The sequence below is a fragment of the Oryx dammah genome, unplaced genomic scaffold (genome assembly GCF_014754425.2).
Source record: "Oryx dammah isolate SB20612 unplaced genomic scaffold, SCBI_Odam_1.1 HiC_scaffold_2, whole genome shotgun sequence".
Taxonomy (NCBI): Eukaryota; Metazoa; Chordata; class Mammalia; order Artiodactyla; family Bovidae; genus Oryx; species Oryx dammah.
The window spans coordinates 143267678-143287303 of record NW_024070186.1 but is presented as its reverse complement, the minus strand read 5'-3'; the positions used below and the strand labels follow the sequence as shown (position 1 = coordinate 143287303).

Below are 19626 nucleotides of genomic sequence, written 5' to 3'. Positions count from 1 at the left end.
GTATTAATGACTTATCTGAACTTACTTTCAGTTTCTTCTGCTCTTCTTATTCTAGATTTTTGAGGTAGAAAATTGGGTTATCATTGAGATCTTTCTCCTTCTTTTCTAATGTAAGTCTTTAAGTGCTATTAAGTTCCCTCTTAGCACTACTTTAGGTATTTCTTACATATTTTAATGTATATATTTCTGTAGTCTCAAGATTTGGAGATGAAGAGGTTTTCCTGGTTGTGGCTTATTCACCTATTTGAGGTGGAGGGGGAGCACTTCCTGGGGTAAGCATTTATTATCAATAGATTAGGATCCCCACTGCATGTTTCCTTCTCCAGTCACTTCAGCGTCTTAGTACAGAAATGGAGGGTTCTGACCCCAAAGAGAAAAAAGTGCTCCTCTCTTGGCTTTTGTTAGCAGAGTTTGTTACTGATTGCCCTTACCAGTGAAGCCAAGCTTGCTGAATCTTGGCAGAGAAAATCCTGACACCTATCTGGGTATCTTCCGCTGCAAATTTGAGACAGGAATGCCAAAATTGATGGTATATGAAGGTTCAGATATCCTCACACCAGTCTTCCTTCCTCTTACCATCTGTCAGCATCCTTCTTTGGTTGTCTCCCACATTATTTAAGAGTATTATATGGTTTAAAGAGTGAGAGAGAAGTGGAAGAAACTGGCCTATACCATATTGTCCAGACCAGAAGTCCCTTTTAATTCTTTCACCACTACTATTCAACATAATTCTGGAAGTTCTGGCCACAGCAATCAGAGCAGAAAAAGAAATAAAAGGAATCCAAGTTGGAAAAGAAGAAGTAAAACTCTCACTGTTTGCAGATGACATGATCCTCTACATAGAAAACCCTAAAGACTCCACCAGAAAATTACTAGAGCTAATGAATGAATATAGTAAAGTTGCAGGATATAAAATCAACACACAGAAATCCCTTGCATTCCTATACACTAATCATGAGAAAGTAGAAAAAGAAATTAAGGAAACAATTCCATTCACCATTGCAACGAAAAGAATAAAATACTTAGGAATATACCTACCTAAAGAAACTAAAGACCTATATATCGAAAACTATAAAACACTGATGAAAGAAATTAAAGAGGGCACTAATAGAGGGAGAAATATACCATGTTCATGGATTGGAAGAATCAGTATAGTGAAAATGAGTATACTACCCAAAGCAATCTACAGATTCAATGCAATCCCTATCAAGCTACCAGCGGTATTTTTCACAGAACTAAAACAAATAATTTCAAGATTTGTATGGAAAAAAAAAAAAAAAAACTCGAATAGCCAAAGCAATCTTGAGAAAGAAGAACGGAACTGGAGGAATCAACGTGCCTGACTTCAGGCTCTACTACAAAGCCACAGTCATTAAGAGTATGGTACTGGCACAAACACAGAAATATAGATCAATGGAAGAAAATAGAAAGCCCAGAGATAAATCCACACACCTATGGACACCTTATCTTTGACAAAGGAGGCAAGAATATACAATGGAGTAAAGACAATCTCTTTAACAAGTCGTGCTGGGAAAACTGGTCAACCACTTGTAAAAGAATGAAACTAGATCCCTTTCTAACACCACACACAAAAATAAACTCAAAATGGATTAAAGATCTAAACGTAAGACCAGAAACTATAAAACTCCTAGAGGAGAACATAGGCAAAACACTCTCCGACAGAAATCACAGCAGGATCCTCTATGATCCACCTCCCAGAATACTGGAAATAAAAGCAAAAATAAACAAATGGGATCTAATTAAAATTAAAAGCTTCTGCACAACAAAGGAAACTATAAGTAAGGTGAAAAGACAGCCTTCTGAATGGGAGAAAACAATAGCAAATGAAGCAACTGACAAACAACTAATCTCAAAAATATACAAGCAACTTATGCAGCTCAACTTCAGAAAAATAAACGACCCAATCAAAAAATGGGCCAAAGAACTAAATAGAAATTTCTCCAAAGAAGACATACAGATGGCTGACAAACACATGAAAAGATGCTCAATGTCACTCATTGTCAGAGAAATGCAAATCAATACCACAACAATAAGGTATCACTTCACACCAGTCAGAATGGCTGTGATCCAAAAGTCTACAAGCAATAAATGCTGGAGAGGATGTGGAGAAAAGGGAACCCTCTTACACTGTTGGTGGGAGTGCAAACTAGTACAGCCACTATGGAGAACAGTGTGGAGATTCCTTAAAAAATTCCAAATAGAGCTGCCTCATGACCCAGCAATCCCACTGCTGGGCATACACACTGAGGAAACCAGAATTGAAAGAGACACATGTACCCCAATGTTCATCGCAGCACTGTTTATAATAGCCAGGACATGGAAACAACCTAAATGTCCATCAGCAGATGAATAGATAAGAAAGCTGTGGTACATATACACAATGGAGTATTACTCAGTCATTAAAAAGAATACATTTGAATCAGTTCTAATGAGATGGATGAAACTGGAGCCGATTATACAGAGTGAAGTAAGCCAGAAAGAAAAACACCAATACAGTATACTGACACATATATACGGAATTTAGAAAGATGGTAATGATGACCCTGTATGCGAGACAGCAAAAGACACACAGCTGTATAGAACAGACTTTTGGACTCTGAGGGAGAGGGAGAGGGTGGGATGATTTGGGAGAATGGCATTGGAACATGTATACTATCATGTAAGAAACGAAGTGCCAGTCTATGTTCAATACAGGATACAGGATGCTTGGGGCTGGTGCATGGGGATGATCCAGAGAGATGATATGGGGTGGGAGATGGGAGGGGGATTCAGGATTGGGAGCTTGTATACACCCGTGGTTGATTCATGTCAATGTATGGCAAAACCAATACAGTATTGTAAAGTAAAATAAAGTAAAAACAAAATAAAAAAAAAAAAAAGAAAATACCTAAAAAATAATAAATAAATAAATTATGTTTACTAGCAGCATGTTCTCTTGGTTTTCCTTTGTCTGAGAATGTCTTTATATTCCTTTGATTCTTGAAGATATTTTAGCTAGATATAGAATTTGCAATTGGCAATTCTTTTCTTCTAACACTTGAAAAATTCTGTGCCATTTTCCTCAGATTTTCATATTTTCAGATAAGAAATCCATTGTTATTCAATATGGTTGTTCCCTTTAAGTTAATGTGTCATGTGATTCTAGGTTCTTTCCATAGTTTTTTACTGAATTTTCAGAATTCTAATTATGATGTATTTTGGTGTGGATTTCTTTAGGTCTCCTATTTTGCTCAGTATCTTGATCCTATAGTTTTATAGCTTTCATCAAATTTGGAAAGTTATCTGTCATTATGTCTTTGTATATTTTTTTAATTCTCCTTTCTCCTCTTCCTCTCAGTTTCCATGATATAAAAAATGAGCTATCTACTTTTGTCCCACTGTTTTCTCAAACTGTTATTTCAGTCAGCTTTTTCTCTATTTTTCAGATTGTGCTTAGTTGCTCAGTTGTGTCTAACTCTTTGTGACCTCATGGACTGTAACCCACCAGTCTCCTCTGTTCACGGAGATTGTTCAGATTAGGTAAATTCTATTGGACTGTCCTCAAACTTTTTACTTCTATCCTTTGTCATCTCAACCCTCCTATTAACTTCATCAAGCAACTTTGTTTTTCTTGTACTCTTCAATTTTATAATTTCTATTTGGCATTTTTGACATATATTTCTCTGTTGAGTTTTTTTTGTTTGTTTGTTTGAAGAGAATTTTTAATTGCATTTTGGAATTTTTTAATAATGATTGTTTTAAAAGATTTGATAAATAATTTCAACATCAAATTCATCTCCCTGTTGGTTTCTGTTTGTGACTTTTTTCTCACTCATTCTTTGTATGAAGAGTAATTTTTTATTTGAATCCTGGAAATATAAATTACATTTTAAAAATTGTGGAATCTAATTTTAAAGCTGGTTGTACCCCTGTTGAGGCACACCACTATAGCTGCTTAGGTGTTTATGTTTAACTTCCCATTGGGCTCCACCAACACCACCCTGGAAAATGTGGGTCACTGACCCTCACCATCTTCTTGTCTCCAACTTGGAGAGTGTGATTACCTCTTCACTGGCCTCACAGAGTTAAGAGAAAGGGGAATTGAATGACTGACAGATACTACCTTAATGTACATGGTAGAGTTCTAGGTTAGTACCTCATGTTTTCTGCTGACATAGAGGGCCAGAGAAGCAAGTGCAAACAAGTCCTACTGTGCAACACCTTAATCTGTCTCCTTCATTGCAGGTGGATGGTGGGCTTGCCACTGGGCTTTGCTACTCTATCATGGAAGGCACTGAAGTGCCCAGGAGTCCCAACTCACAATGCCTCACTGAGTATCATTGCTACTTCATATGTGTTGAGATTTATCTATTCTACTGGGCCACACTCACCCCAGGTATGTGTGAAAAGTAAAATTCTGATTAGTTTGGACTCTCACTGCCTTGGCTGGTCTCCTTGACACTAGGTAATGATGGTAGATGAGGTGTAACTATGAATGGTCACTAGCTCATCTCAGTACTGCCTTCTTAAGTTTCCTTGCTTCAGGGTGGGAGTTGAGGCACAGCTTGGCAGCAGACCTCATGGATACTACCTTGGTTGGGAAATTGGAGTACCAGCAACTTCCTCAAGATTGAAGACAGATCATAAGCTTTTCTCTCACATAATCACTACCTCAGTAGAAGAATTTTAACACTCCCTATCTCCATGGACAGAGAAAACAAGATCAGCTACCTGATAAGACTCCAAAAACACTGCCAAGTGGGGCAATCAGAGTGCTGCTCTCTGATTTTACAGAGCATGCAAAGGATGGGGTGGAGGTCCAGCTACCTGATTAATCACTTAGAACTCACAGTATGGGGTTACAGGTGATGCATGAAGGAGTATGGACAGTTACATATAGTTTGGGAGGGCTAGCAAGAAACTAGTCCTCCCAAATATGTCTATGTCCTAATATCTAGAATCTTTAAATATGTTATATGGAAAACAGAATTTTTCAGATATAATTAAGGTTATGGGCCTTCAGTGGAGAGATTAGATTAGACAAGTGGGTCCAGTATGATCACATAAGTCCTTAAAAATAGAGAATTTTTCCTGGCTAAAGTGAATCAGATGTAGTAGAAGAATAAGAAAAAATGCTATAGCTAGGAACGTCATATCTATTCCAGTTGAGAGAATGATTTGATTCATGATTGCTGGCTCTGAGATTAGAGACATACATTTAAGGGCCAGAGAGAAATCTATAGTGATGTCTCTGAAGTTCTCAATCATTTTTCTTTTGATAAAAGCAAGACTCAAATATTTTCTAATTTTAAAACTGTATCAGTCTCCTTTAATCATAGAGTTTTGAGTTCTTTATAGGGTCTCCTGCATTGACAGGCAGATTATTTACCACTGCACCACCTGGGAAACTCTAATATCAACTGACCCATCTTTAAGTTCACAAATAATTCTTTCTGCCAGCTGAAATTTCCTGTTGAATTGCTCTCATGAATTTTACATTTGTTTTATTTTCCAAGTCCAGAGGGTGTTTTTTTGTTTGTTTAAAAATTTCCAGATCTTTATTCCCATCTCTTTATTTAATGAAACATTATTCTCATACTTTCCTTTTTTAGGGAAAAAATAGTTACACTGTTTATTTTTAACAAATGTCCTCAGGAAAAGATTGCTCACACAGAGAAAGTTCTGTATCAAGGCATATACATATAAGCCTTGCAATGAGGATTTCTGGGGAAATTGTCAGAGATGTCAAATAATTATAATTCTCTAAGAATTTTGCTTTAGAGGCATACTAATGTTGTTTTGTACCTTCCAGTGGCTGCTAGGCTGTTGGTTTATACTGCAGTTGTGGGACTATTGATTTTTATAGTTTCTGCAGGGTTGGGTAGAGAGAGTTGGGAATAAGGCAAGTTAAAGTGTCACTGCTGTTGTTTAGTTGCTAAGTCATGTCTGGTTCTTGGTGACTCCATGGTCTGCAGCATGCCAGGCTCCTCTGTCCTCCATCATCCCTCAGATGCTCAAATTCATGTGGAGTCGGTGATGTTTTCTAACAATTTTTCTGAGAAGAAAAGTTTTCATTTTTAACCACTGAATGTGATGTTAGTTGTTGTCTCTTCATATACAGTGTTTACTATGTTGAGGAAATTTCATTGTATACTTGGCTGTTAAGTGTTTTTATCATGAAAAGACATGGAGTTTTGTCAATTTTTTTTCTATATTTCTGTATCAATTAAGATGACCACATAATTTTTGTCCTCATCCTATTAGTATGGAACAGTGCATTCATGGATTTTCATATGTTGAAAAATCCTTTCATTTTAGGAAAAAAAAATCTTTTAAATGCTCTGTTAAATTCAGTCTGCCAATATTTTATTGAGGTTTTATATTAATATTAATTAGGGATATTGACTTGTAGTTTTATTTTTGTATGATATCCTTGTCTGGCTTTGGTGTGATGGTAATGCTGGCTTTACAGAATAAGACTGAAAATGTTTATTCCTCTTCAAGTTTTTTGAAGAGTTTGAAAAGCATTGTTACATTTCTCTAATTGATAGAATTCACCAATAAAGCATTTGGTCCTGTGCTTTTCTCTGTTGGATGGTTTCTGATTGCTGATTCAATATCTTTAACAAGTTACAGGTCTACTCAAATATTGTATTTCTTCATAATTGAGTCTTGGTAGGTTGTGTGTTTTTAGAAATATATCCATTTAGTTTTTCTAATTTGTTGCCACACAGTTGTTCACAGTATCATATTCTACAGCTTTTTATTGCTATGGCATTGGCTGTAATTGCTCATCTTTAATTTCTGATTTTAGTTATTTGAGTATTCCTTCTCTGATTTTTCATTGTTTTTTTGCTCCTTTGAGTTGAAAATGTGAAAGTGCTGCATTCAATATGCCAGGAAATTTGGAAAACTCAGCAGTGGCCACAGGACTAGAAAAGGTCAGTTTTCATTCCAATCCAAAAGAAAGGAAATGCCAAAGAATGTTCAAAGTACCATGCAAATGCACTAATCTCACATGCTAGTAAAGTAATGCTCAAAATTCCCCAAACCAGGCTTCAGCAATACATGAACCATGAACTTCCAGATGTTCAAGTTGGTTTTAGCAAAGGCAGAGGAACCAGAGATCAAATTGCCAACATCTGCTGGATCATCGAAAAAGCAAGAGAGTTCCAGAAAAAATCTACTTCTGCTTTATTGACTATGCCAAAGCCTTTGACTGTGTGGATCACAATAAACTGTGGAAAATTCTGAAAGAGATGGGAATACCAGACCACCTGACCTGCCTCTTGAGAAACCTATATGCAGGTCAGGAAGCAACAGTTAGAACTGGACATGGAATAACAGACTGGTTCCAAATAGGAAACGGAGTACATCAAGGCTGTATATTGTCATCCTGCTTATTTAACTTATTTGCAGCATACAACATGAGAAATGCTGGGCTGGAGGAAGCACAAGCTGGAATCAAGATTGCCGGGAGAAATATCAATAACCTTAGATATACACATGAAACCATCCTTATCATAAAACACGAAGAAGAACTAAAGAGCCTCTTGATGAAAGTGAAAGAGGAGAATGAAAAAGTTGGCTTAAAGCTCAACATTCAGAAAATTAAGATCATGGCATCTTGTCCCATCACTTCATGGCAAATATATGGGGAAACAGTGGGAACAGTGGCTGACTTTATTTTGGAGGGCTCCAAAACCACTGCATATGGTGACTGCAGCCATGAAATTAGAAGACACTTACTCCTTGGAAGAAAAGTTATGATCAACCTAGACAGCATATTAAAAATCAGAGACATTACTTCATCAACAATGGTCCGTCTAGTCAAGGCCATGGTTTTTCCAGTAGTCATGCATGGACTGATGTTGAACCTGAAACGCCAATACTTTGGCCACCTAATGCAAAGAGCTGATTCATTTGAAAATATGCTGATACTGGGAAAGATTGAGGCAGGAGGAGAAGGGGATGACAGAGGATGAGATGGTTGGATGGAATCACTGACTCAATGCACATGGGTTTGGGTAGACTCCAGCAGTTGGTGATGGACAAGGAGGCCTGGCGTGCTGTGGTTCATGGGGTCACAAAGAGTCAGACACGACTGAGCAACTGAACTGAACTGAGTTGATAATTTCAAATAATTTGTCTTGAAGTTTGCTAATAATTTATGCCAGTCAGGTCTACCTTTGAACAACTTTAGTGATTTTTTTCAACTCACTTGTATCTTTCAGCATCAAAATTTCTATTTGGTTCTTTTTATATATTGATAATTTAAATTTATTGATATTATCATTTTGTTTATGCAATATTTTCCTGATTTCGTTTAGTTGCCTAAAAACATAAATCTGTGCCCTCACTGAACATTATTTAGGCAGAAGTTTTAGTTTCTTTGTTCAGTAATTTACAGATACATATTCTGTAGATCAGTCTGTGGAGATTTACTTTGCTTTTTTAGTTTTTTCATGTTTCCCTGTTTGTACACATATGATTTATGATATTAATAATAATAAAAAAGAGGCTATTCTCCTAGTCTTTAGGAACCATCTTTTTGCAGGGTGAGTCTCTTTACCAATCAGCCTAGCTAGAGTTTCAATTATTTCTCAAAACTTTTCTAGTCATGTGTCTTCCCTGAGTGTGAACATCTCTTTTTATTCTAGCATGTACAGCTACTTTTAACTACCTTAATTTCCCTGTTCATTTCAGTTCTGTTCAGTTCAGTCCCTCAGAAGTATCCAACTCTTTGTGTCCCCATGGACTGCAGCACTGCCAGGCCTCCCTGTCCATCACCAACTCCCAGAGCTTACTCAAACTCATGTCCATCCAACCATCTCATCCTCTGTCATCCCCTTCTTCTCCTCCCTTCAATCTTTCCCAGCATCAGGGTCTTTTCAAATGAGTAAGTTCTTCCCTTCATGTTCCAGCTTCAGCATCAGTCCTTCCAATGAATATTCAGGACTGATTTCCTTTAGGATGGACTGGTTGGATCTCCTTGCTGTCCAGGGAACTCTCAAGAGTCTTTTCCAACACCACAGTTCAAAAGCACCAATTCTTTGGTGCTCAGCTTTCTTTATCAACCAACTCTCACATCCATATACAACTATTGGAAAAAACATACTTTGACTAGACGAACATTTTTTGGCAAAGTAATGTCTCTGCTTTGTAATATGCTGTCTAGTTTGGTCATAACTTTTCTTCCAAGGAGCAAGCATCTTTTAATTTAATGGAGCAGCCAACACCTGCAGTGATTTTGGAGTTCTTTTTCACTTTCTGCCATAAGGGTGGTATCATCTGCACATCTGAAGTTATTGATATTTCTCTCAGCAATCATGATTCTAGCTGGTTTCATCCAGTTCAGCATTTCTCATGTTGTACTCTGCATATGAGTTAAATAAGCAAGGTGACAATATACAGCCTTGACATGCTCCTTTCCCAATTTGGAACCAGTCTGTTGTTCCATGTCCACTTATAACTGTTGCTTCCTGACCTGCATACAGATTTTCTCAGGAGGCAGATCAGGTGGTCTGGTATTCCCATCTCTTTCAGAATTTTCCACAGTTTGTTGTGATCCACACAGTCAAAGGCTTTAGCATAGTCAATAAAGCAGAAGTAGATGTTTTTCTGGAACTTTCTTGCTTTTTTGATGACATGACAGATGTTGGTAATTTGATATCTTGTTCTTCTGCCTTTTCTAAATTCAGCTTTAACATCTGGAGGTTCATGGTTCACATACTGTTGAAGCCCATCTTGGAGTATTTTGAGAATTAATCTGTTAGCTTGAGATGACTGCAATTGTGCAGTAGTTTGAGTATTCTTCGGCATTTCCTTTCTTTGGGATTGGAATGAAAACTGACCTTTTCCAGTCCTGTGGCCACTGCTGAGTTTTCCAACTTTGCTGGCATATTGAGTGCAGCACTTTCACAGCATTATCTCTTAGGATTTGAAATAGCTCAACTGGAATTCCATTACCTCCACTAGCTTTGCTCATAGTGATGCTTCCTAAGGACCACTTGACTTTGTATTCCAGGATGTCTGGCTCCAGGTGAGTGATCACACCATCATGACTATCTGAATCATGAAGATTGTCTTTGTATAGTGCTTTGTGTATTCTTGCTATCTCTTCTTAACATCTTCTGCTTCTCTTAGGTCCATACCATTTCTGTCCCTTATTGTGCTCATCTTTGCATGAACATTTCCCTTGGCATCTTTAATTTTCTTGATGAGATCTCTAGTCTTTCCCATTCTAATGTTTTCCTCTACTTCTTTGCATTCATCACTGAGGAAGGCTTCCTTATTTCTCCTTGCTATTCTTTGGAACTCTGCACTTAAATGGGTATATCTTTCCCTTTCTCCTTTCCCTTTTCTTCCCTTTTCCTTTTCTCCTTTCACTTTTATTCTTTTCATGGCTATTTGCAAGGCCTCCTTAGATAACCATTTTGACTTTTTACATTTCTTCTTTGGGTAATGGTCTTGACCCCTGCCTCTCGTACAATGTCACAAGCCTCCATCCATAGTTCTTCAGGCATTCTGTCAATCAGATCTAATCCCTTGAATTTGCCTATTACTTCATGGCAAATAGATGGGGAAGAAGTGGAAGCACTGGCAGATTTTATTTTCTTGGGTTCCAAAATCACTGTGACCATGACTGTAGCCACAAAATTAAAAGATACTTGTTCCTTGCAAGAAAAGCCATGACAAACCCACACAGCATGTTCAAAACAGAGACATCACTTTGCCAACAAAGGTCTGTATAGTCAAAAGTATGGTTTTTCTAATAGTCATATATGGGTGTGAGAGTTGAGCCACAAAGTTGAGCACCAAAGAACTGATGTTTTCGATCTGTGGTGTTGGACAATACTCTTGAGAGTCAATTGGACAGCAAGGAGATCAAATTTGTCAATATTAAAGGAAATCATCCCTGAATATTCATTGGAAGACTGATGCTGAAGCTGAAGCTCCAATGCTTTGGCCACCTGATACAAATAGCTGACATATTGGAAAAGACCATGATTCTAAAGATCAAGGGATGAAGAAGAACTGGGCAATAAAGGATTAGATGGTTGGATGGCAATACCGACTCAATGGACATGAGTTTGAGCAAACTTAGTGGGATAGTGAAGGACAGAGGAGTCTGGCGTGCTGCAGTCCATGGGGTTGCAAAGAGTTGATCATGACTTAGCCACTGAATAACAAAATACTCACCCTCAGTAGCACTTGACTTCCATTTCTATTGAGTTACTATACCTAACATTGTTTGCTCCCTCCATCACCTCCCTATAGAGCTTCATACTCCCTGCTGCTCTAATGCCCCATGTTACAGGTCTTCAACGTCTAATCTAAATTACATCACTAGTTCCCCAAGCAGTCCAACTCAAGTGATACATACAATAACCAGTCCTTTGTGCAGACACAAGAAACATTCAAAACATTAGATAAAGTTTCCACTTTTTCCAGGAGCCAGCAACTGGGAGGTTTCCTTCTGATTGTGTTGAACTACACTTGGTCAGGTGATTGGCAAAGATGAACACATGCAAAAAATAAAACAAAACAAAAACGCTTTATAGTCAAATTCCTTCTTAATTATTCAGTGCTTCATGCTGCTCCTGGTTGAGCCCACCAACTACCTGGACCTTGATGCTTGTGTGTATTTAAGAACTAAAGGCTTTTAAGCACATCTAGGTCCTCATCTTCCACTCCCAGGACTTTCTGAATAATGTCTATATCAACAACATTAACACTTGAAATAAGAAACTAAAGTTTCTTGTCGGGTAATTGTGGTCAGTATGTGAGGACATGACCGGAGGTGAAAGAGAATCAGATGAAGAGGTTTCACAGGGAGCAGGATCAAATTGCATACATGAAGAACTATACTGTTTGGTTCAGTCATGGTAATGCCAAGCTGATTTAGCAGACCCACAGCAAGGAGAAGACACTACAGAAAATGATGACATCAGGACTGACAGAGAGAGCTGTGAGTGACAAGACACTGTCATTTTATTTCTCACCATGTGAAATGATCCCTTCACCCATTATCATTGTGCAAAATGTCACTTCAAATAAACAAAAGACAGGACTTGCATCTACAACAATCTAAAATTATGTGTCAGTTTCAACACATGAATGACTTTGGTGGGGCCCAATGGAACAGAGACGTCAGCTCTTCTGAAGCTGATCACTGGAGAGCTACTAATTGCAGACAGAATGACCTGAAAACACTCTCACATCAAAAGAGTACATTACCATCAGCATTTATAAGGGCAAGTGGACTTAGATCTTTTGCCTTTGGAGTGCATGATGAATGTATCCAGAGAGCAACATGAAGGAAGAAATGAAGAAGATGATTATGCAACTGGTCTCATTGGGAAACAGCAGATCATCACAGTCCAGAACCTATCTGATGGGCAGAAGTCTTGAGGGTGTATGGTCTGGCAGAACCCCTACATGCTCTTCTTGGATGAACCTGGATATTGATACCATCAATGCTCTAAAAGATGGCATCAGTGATTTTGAGGGTTGTGTGTTGCTGATCAGTCATGGTTTCAAACTCCTTCAGCAAGTTGCACAAGAATTGCAGTTCTGTGAGAAATAGACAATCATAAGGTGGCCTAGAGACATCATGGTCTATAAGAAGAACCTCAAGTCCAAGCTGGTGGGTGAGGAGCCCCAACTCACAAGGAGGACCCAGAACATGTGAGCCCTTGCCAGCCCCCTAGGCCAGGTTGCTGGGGTTGTACTCTGGCATTGCTGAAATACTATTCCCCAGCCCCTCCCCTGCCAACATTAGCCTTAGCTACACTCTGATCTTATCTACAGCTGGACAGTACCTGTCCATCTCCTGTCCTTCCAGATACATTTGTCCATGTCTGGGCTTGGTTGTCTGTTCCTGCCAGCTTTTTGCTGGTTCTGACTGCAATATAATTATTTAAGGGTGTAACTTTTAAACATGAGTGGCATCTATAAAGTATCCCCCAGAAAAGAAAAAAAGATTACAAAAAAAAAAAAAGAAAAAAAAAGAAAGAAAGAAAAAAATCCAATCAGAAAATGTTTGATAAAGTGGTCTTGTGTTCAAAAGCTTATCATCCAACATGTGAGATATAAAATTTTATTTATCAAATATATACCTTCAAATATATTTTCTAAATGAGATATCTGTTTTTCCAACTAAAATTTCATATTGAGTATACTTTTTAAAATTAATTTTTAAAACATTTTTGAATTTTATTAAAATGTAAATATATTTTATATAAGTTTTAAACTTTTCATAAAAAATCATGTCTTTGATGTAAAGCTATTTTAGTTATAGCTGCACATATGACAATGTTAAAATAACATCCAGGAAATCAAGAAGCTATTTACTTGTCTTATCATTTTAAACTTTTTAATGTCGAAATTTATACCTACATGATTTACTATATTCTGTGTTGATGGAGTTAACAAAACCCTGTATGCTTGTAAAATTCAAAGAATCTACTTGCCAATGCAGGAGACTCAGGAGATGCTGGTTTGATCCCTAGGTCTGGAAGATCCCCTGGAGGAGGAAATGGCAAACCACCCGAGTATTCTTGGCTGGAAAATTCTACAGACAACGGAGCCTGGAAGGCGCAGTCAGACATGACTGAGCACACACACATGCACAATTTTATACAACTTTTCAAATATATTTTGAAATTATATACTTTCTTTAATTTATAAAACAGCAGATGTATGATCTACCTTATTAATTACTAACTTTAGAATAGCATATGTTGGTGCTAAAAGTAATATTCTAAATTATATAACAGTTCCCTGGATTGGGAAGATCCCCTGGAGAAGGGAACAGCTACACTCTCCAGGATTCTGGCATGGAGAATTCCACGGACTGTATAGTCCATGGGGTTGCAAATAGTCAGACACTACTGGGTGACTTTCACTTTTCTATTCCCCTCATTTTGCAAATGGCAAAATTTGGTGCTCTGAGGTAAATGTGTTTATCTCTGTTAGTGGAAGGAACAGGGGAACAAGAGTTGGAAGATGAGTGTAGAAATGAACTTAGAGCTAAAGCCTGACTTTCAGTGAGGTGAATACATCACTATTTCATTTCCAATTAGAAAGCAAAGATTTGTGAGAAAGATCAAAAACATAGTTTTTGTTTTTGTTTTTCTTTCTGTCAAACAACATTTCAAACCATTGGAGTAGTCTACATTATTTTGTTTTTCAAACTGGAATAGCTTACATTGCTCTGACTTCAGTATGACAATAGCCAAGATACCAACTGGACTCAGAACAAGCAAAGACCAAGCCCACATTAAAACTGCCCTATATTTACTACACTCCTAGTTAACCATCTTACCAATAAAATTATAATGAAAGTATCCAGGCAAATAATCATAAAGTAATTGAGGGATGAAAAACATTTAGTCTGGATAACTCCATTATCAGATTGGTAGAAAATCTGGAGGGCTTGAAATAAAGAAGAGAACTGAGGTCAAAAACTGCATTTACTTTGTTTTGAAAGTGTAAACTATAGGAGAGATGTATTTTTTAGTTACCAGCATTTCATGTTTTTCCCATTTCACTCTAAATTAGTATTAGGTAAGGAATATTGCCATGTTTACATAATTTCACCATTGTTTCTCAGATTGAAATACCAAATTGAGACATCAGAATGGAAAAACTAAACTTTGCCTCCTGGTGTTCATGATGATTTATCTCTCATTTATGATACAACACATTCTTCTTCTCAGTCCGTCTTTCCAAGAACATTTTCTGAAAATGTTGGTTAGATTAATATTCAAGATTTATGTTATGAGTATGTAAATGCTATTCAAAAATGTAACCACACAGCAAAATATGATTATTTATTTCCATGAAAAATGCTTATTTTCTTGGTACTAATAATTATCTTGCTTCATTTGCTTAATTTTATGTCTCTATCATAATTTCTATTCCAAACTCACTGACTACCTCACACTCCTCTGCTGTGTTGAGATACATCAGTTCAGTTCAGTTGTTCAGTCATATTCAACTCTTTGTGACCCCGTGGACTGCAGAAGGTCAAGCTTCCCTGTCCATCACCGACTCCCAGCGCTTGCCCAAACTCATATTCATTGAGTCAATGATACCATCCAAACATCTGATCCTCTGTTGTCCCCTTCTCCCCCTGCCTTCAATCTTTCCTAATGTCAGTGTGTTTTCCAGAGTCAGTTCTTCACATCAGGTGGCCAAAGGATTGGAGCTTCAGCTTTAGCATCAGTCCTTCCAATTTATATTCAGAACTGATTTCCTTTAAGATGTATTGGTTTGATCTCCTTGCAGTCCCAGGGGCTCTCAAGAGTCTTTTCCAACACCATAGTTCAAAGTAGCAATTCTTCAGTGCTCAGCTTTCTTTATGGTGCAACTCGCACATCCATGCATGATTACTGGAAAAACCATAGCCTTGACTAGATGGACCTTTGTCAGCAAAGTAATGTATCTGTTTTTTAATATTCTGTCTAGGTTTTCCATAGCTTTTCTTCCAAGAAGCAAGTGTCTTTTAATTTCATGGCTACAGTCACCATCTGAAGATAATGTATAAAATTTATCTTCGTAATAAAACATCTCAAAAGTCATATAATCTGCTTCAATTTCAATGGATTATTTCACAAATCCTATATACAGTTGTCATCCTAATTGTCTTGTCCTGGGAACTCCCTTCATCTCTTCATTCTGTTTATTTTAATTTATCTCTTTCTTTGTTTATTTCTTTTTTTGTTTACTTCTTTTTTTGTTTACTTCTTTTTTTGTTGTGGCATTTTAATATTTATTTAATATACATTTGATGTCCTGGGTAGCTCAAATGGTAAAGAATCTGCTTGCAATGCAGGAGACTTGTGTTCAATCCCTGGGTCAGGAAGATCCCCTGGAGAAGGGCATGGCAACCCACTCCAGTATTCTTGCCTAGAGAATTTCATGGACAGAGGAGCCTGGTGGGCTTCAGTCTATGGGGTCGCATAGAGTCAGACCAACTGAGTGACTAACACAACAGCACAGCAGCAATACACATTATAAATTGCCTATTTAATATACATTACAGAGAGAATAGCCTATGTTGTATTAATACAATTTATCTATTATGTGTATAACACATTCTATATTAGATTAATAGTTTATATTATTTCTGTTAAATACACATACACAACAAAATAATCCATTATGCATTTTCCTCTAAAGATCATTTCCAAATGCATGCTTTACTTAATATTTAACCTATATATCACTTTGGGCATACACATCATCCAATTATTTCCTAAAGAAATTGTCTCAAAGTTACTCTTGTGAGAGTCTATATGTCTTGAGATGTTTTTATTCTACCCTCACAGTTGATTGGTAGTTTGGGTACAAGATCATAGTTTCAAAATAATGAAGTATCTTAGAACAAAGGAATTGAAAATTTGACCCTGCTTCGGACACTGTCAACTGACCCATTAGTGCTTTAAAAGGTAATGAAATATTTACTTCCTTTCTTAAATGACTTATTTGACTGGAATATAGAACATGATGCAAGATGAAGAAAGGGATTCGTCAGTGAGATCAGCTAGTAGGTTGTTTTTATAATCCAAGTGAGAAAGGGTAGTGTCCCTGGACTAAGGTAATAACAGTGTTGAAAATCTAGGCATCAATTTTAAACTGGCTGAAGTAAAGCAATGAGGAATAAATGTTTTGTCTGTATAGGAACTACTTTAACAATCACTGACCAGTGAAAAAGGGTTGGAGCTTGCTCTCCTTGTGGGGCACCTTTGTATTTAAGTAAAGATAATTTTTAAAACTTCGTTCCAACAAATGCAATTAGAGTGGGTTTACACTGCAGCTGACTTTGGTTTTGTGAATTTCCAAAGGGTCAGAAAATTCCTTGCGACTACCCAGTTCTCCTCAAAATTGAATTACCCTCTTTCTGTAGCAGTGTGAGTGTCAGTCGCTCAGTCACATCCAACTCTTTGTGACTCCATAAACTCTTTGTGAAAGTGAAGTCGTTCTGTTGTGTCTGACTGTTTATGACCCCATGGACTGCAGCCCATTAGCCTCCTCTGTCCATGGGATTCTCCAGGCAAGAATACTGGAGTAGGTTGCCTAAATTCATTTCAGTGTAGTACTTACCCTTAGGATTAATAAACAGCAAGTTGAAAAGCAGTTTTGTGTTATAGGATGGCAACTAAGTTCCTTTTCACAAGTAATCGATGTATCAGTAAGTTGGTGATTCTAAAAATGTGTCGCAAACCATCCTAATGAGACTTGCCTATGGTGTTGGTTAAAAAGCAGAGACTTTTAATCCCCACCCCTGAAAGTATATACTAATACAGTCTGATGGTTGAGCCCAGGAATCTGCATTTTAAAGAAGCTCTCCTGGAGTGTTATGTACTGTAAATTTTGAGAACCACTGGAAATGTTTGGTAAGAAGCTAATACCTTCATTTGGAATAATTCAGGTTGATTTTGAAATTGGATACAGGGATAATGCACAATGAAACTGCATTGTTAATGAATGACCATTTCAATTTGATATTTGGGAGGCTAACCTTTTGGCATGAATCTACAAATAAATATTACAGATGTTGTATAGTTTTAATGGTGTGGAATTAATATCCTAGAAGCATAACAAATCTGGACTAACCTGAGAATTACTGAGGTGAAACAATAAAATCATCAAAAAATACCACTGTCTGAAGGAAATGGCAACTCACTCCAGTATTCTTGCCTGGAGAATCCCATGGACAGAGGAGCCTGATGGGCTGCAGTCCATGGGGTCATAAACAGTCAGACACAACAGAACGACTTCACTTTCACTTTCATGATCAACCCAAGTTACTGCCAGGACGTAATTAGATTATGAAACATTACTTTCTCTTTCAAAAGCAGAAAATGGATTTGACGAATTATTACATGACACCTTCCAATTTATAGTTAGTGTTTACACATATTTTAAAAACTCTGCATCATTTATTGTTATTGTGAACAAGTTCTGCATGACTTAAGGAGAGGTCTTGCATTCAGATAATACAGATGTTTGTATCAGGGAGTTAATAAACAAACCATTAATAAGTAATCCAGCAGTATAATGAAACCATCACCTAACAAAAGTGACACAGTATATTGCTCCGGAAACAAGTAATTACAAGGAAACAAGTTTGTTACATTTAGGATAATAAAAGGAAATAACTACAAGCAGCTGAGAGGGCTTTTTGTTTGAAAAACCAGGAGCTTTCTGGTTGCGTTTTTCATCTGCATTACAATGCTTTCCTCCCTTGTGACCTTTTGACATCTTGCACTTTTAAAATGCATCATTTTTAAATGTTTCACTTGGGTAGTGAAGTAATGATGCTTTTCATTTATTCTGCAATGATGTTTGCATTTTTCCTGTAGGATTATATTATATTTAATTCTTCTCTTATAGATTGATAATTCACCATATGATTTGGCAGAAGTAAAGCTTCCCTCAATCTCGAGCCAATAAAATGCAGCTGTTGTTTATACAGAACTAAATATGTACTAAAGACTAGGCTAAGGGCTTTGTCCCTGGATCGTATTTCACTTTCATTAGAATTAGGTTGTGCAGGAAGAAAAGTGAAGGTACAGAATTCAATAAGCCATTTAAGATCATTCAATACCTTTCTTTTTTTTTTTTCCTTTTCATACTTACTTCATTGCCTTATTTCATCCTTATTTCATGGTCTTCCTATTGGCACTAGAAAGGGAAGTTTTCCACTCCCAAAGAGTATTTCCTCCTTCACTTAATGAAAGATATAAGCCAGAAACATTGCAGGCTGAAAAGAGGAATGTTGGTAGTCTGGCAAAGAAGTCTTAACTTCTAGTAGAATCAAAAGCAAAGCTGGAGACAAGTTTAAGGTCGAGAATCTGAGTGTTTTTTCCTGGTTCTTTGAGTCAAACAGTGTGACTTCCTCATTTGCTTCCATTTCTAATCCTGAGAACTCCAGATATACCCAAGATCAAAAAAATAAAGAAAGAAAATAAAGAAAAGAAAAGAAAAAACACATTCCAAAATCAAATAAATGATTTCTTGATTATCTGGGTCACTGGTCCTCTCCACTAACATATATAATCAAGAGCTGATGATGACATATATGATAAGTAATTATTTGATGAAAAATTTGATACTTAATTTCTTATAGGAGTTTCATTTTTGTTTTTGCAAGTTTTAGTTCTGACAAGCCTATTTCTGAAGAATGCCCTGTTTAGTCCTCTTGGTTTTTGAATGTCATTTGAAATACTTTTAGCCATTTAAGAAAAAGGAAGACAAAGTCATGATTCAGGAGAGGAAAAAGGAATCCAACCAAGAGTAACAGCTTAATTCAGACTGGACAGCAGAATGCATGAACTCTGGTTGTTGAAATAACAGTTTAGCAATCCTAAACTAGACTCCTGTCAAAATGAAGCTTTCACTCATTCCCCAGCCCCTCACTGTACTCTTTTCTCTTTCATACAGCTTTTATAATGTACTTGTCAAACTAGTCATTAAATCACATTTGTATGCTGACCATGAAGTATTTGGGCTTCCAAGATGGTCAAAATGAACTGCTTTGAAGCTAGTAATCTGCTGAATTAGCAGCCTTCTTTCATGGTATTCCAGAACAAACAGATCCCTTTTAAAGAAGTC

At 37.0% G+C, this 19626-nt stretch overlaps 1 pseudogene; it reads left to right on the top strand.

Moving 5' to 3' along the window:
* The first annotated feature begins 207 nt into the window (after positions 1-207).
* On the top strand, positions 208-12694 carry LOC120882144 (annotated as a pseudogene).
* The last annotated feature ends 6932 nt before the right edge of the window (positions 12695-19626 follow it).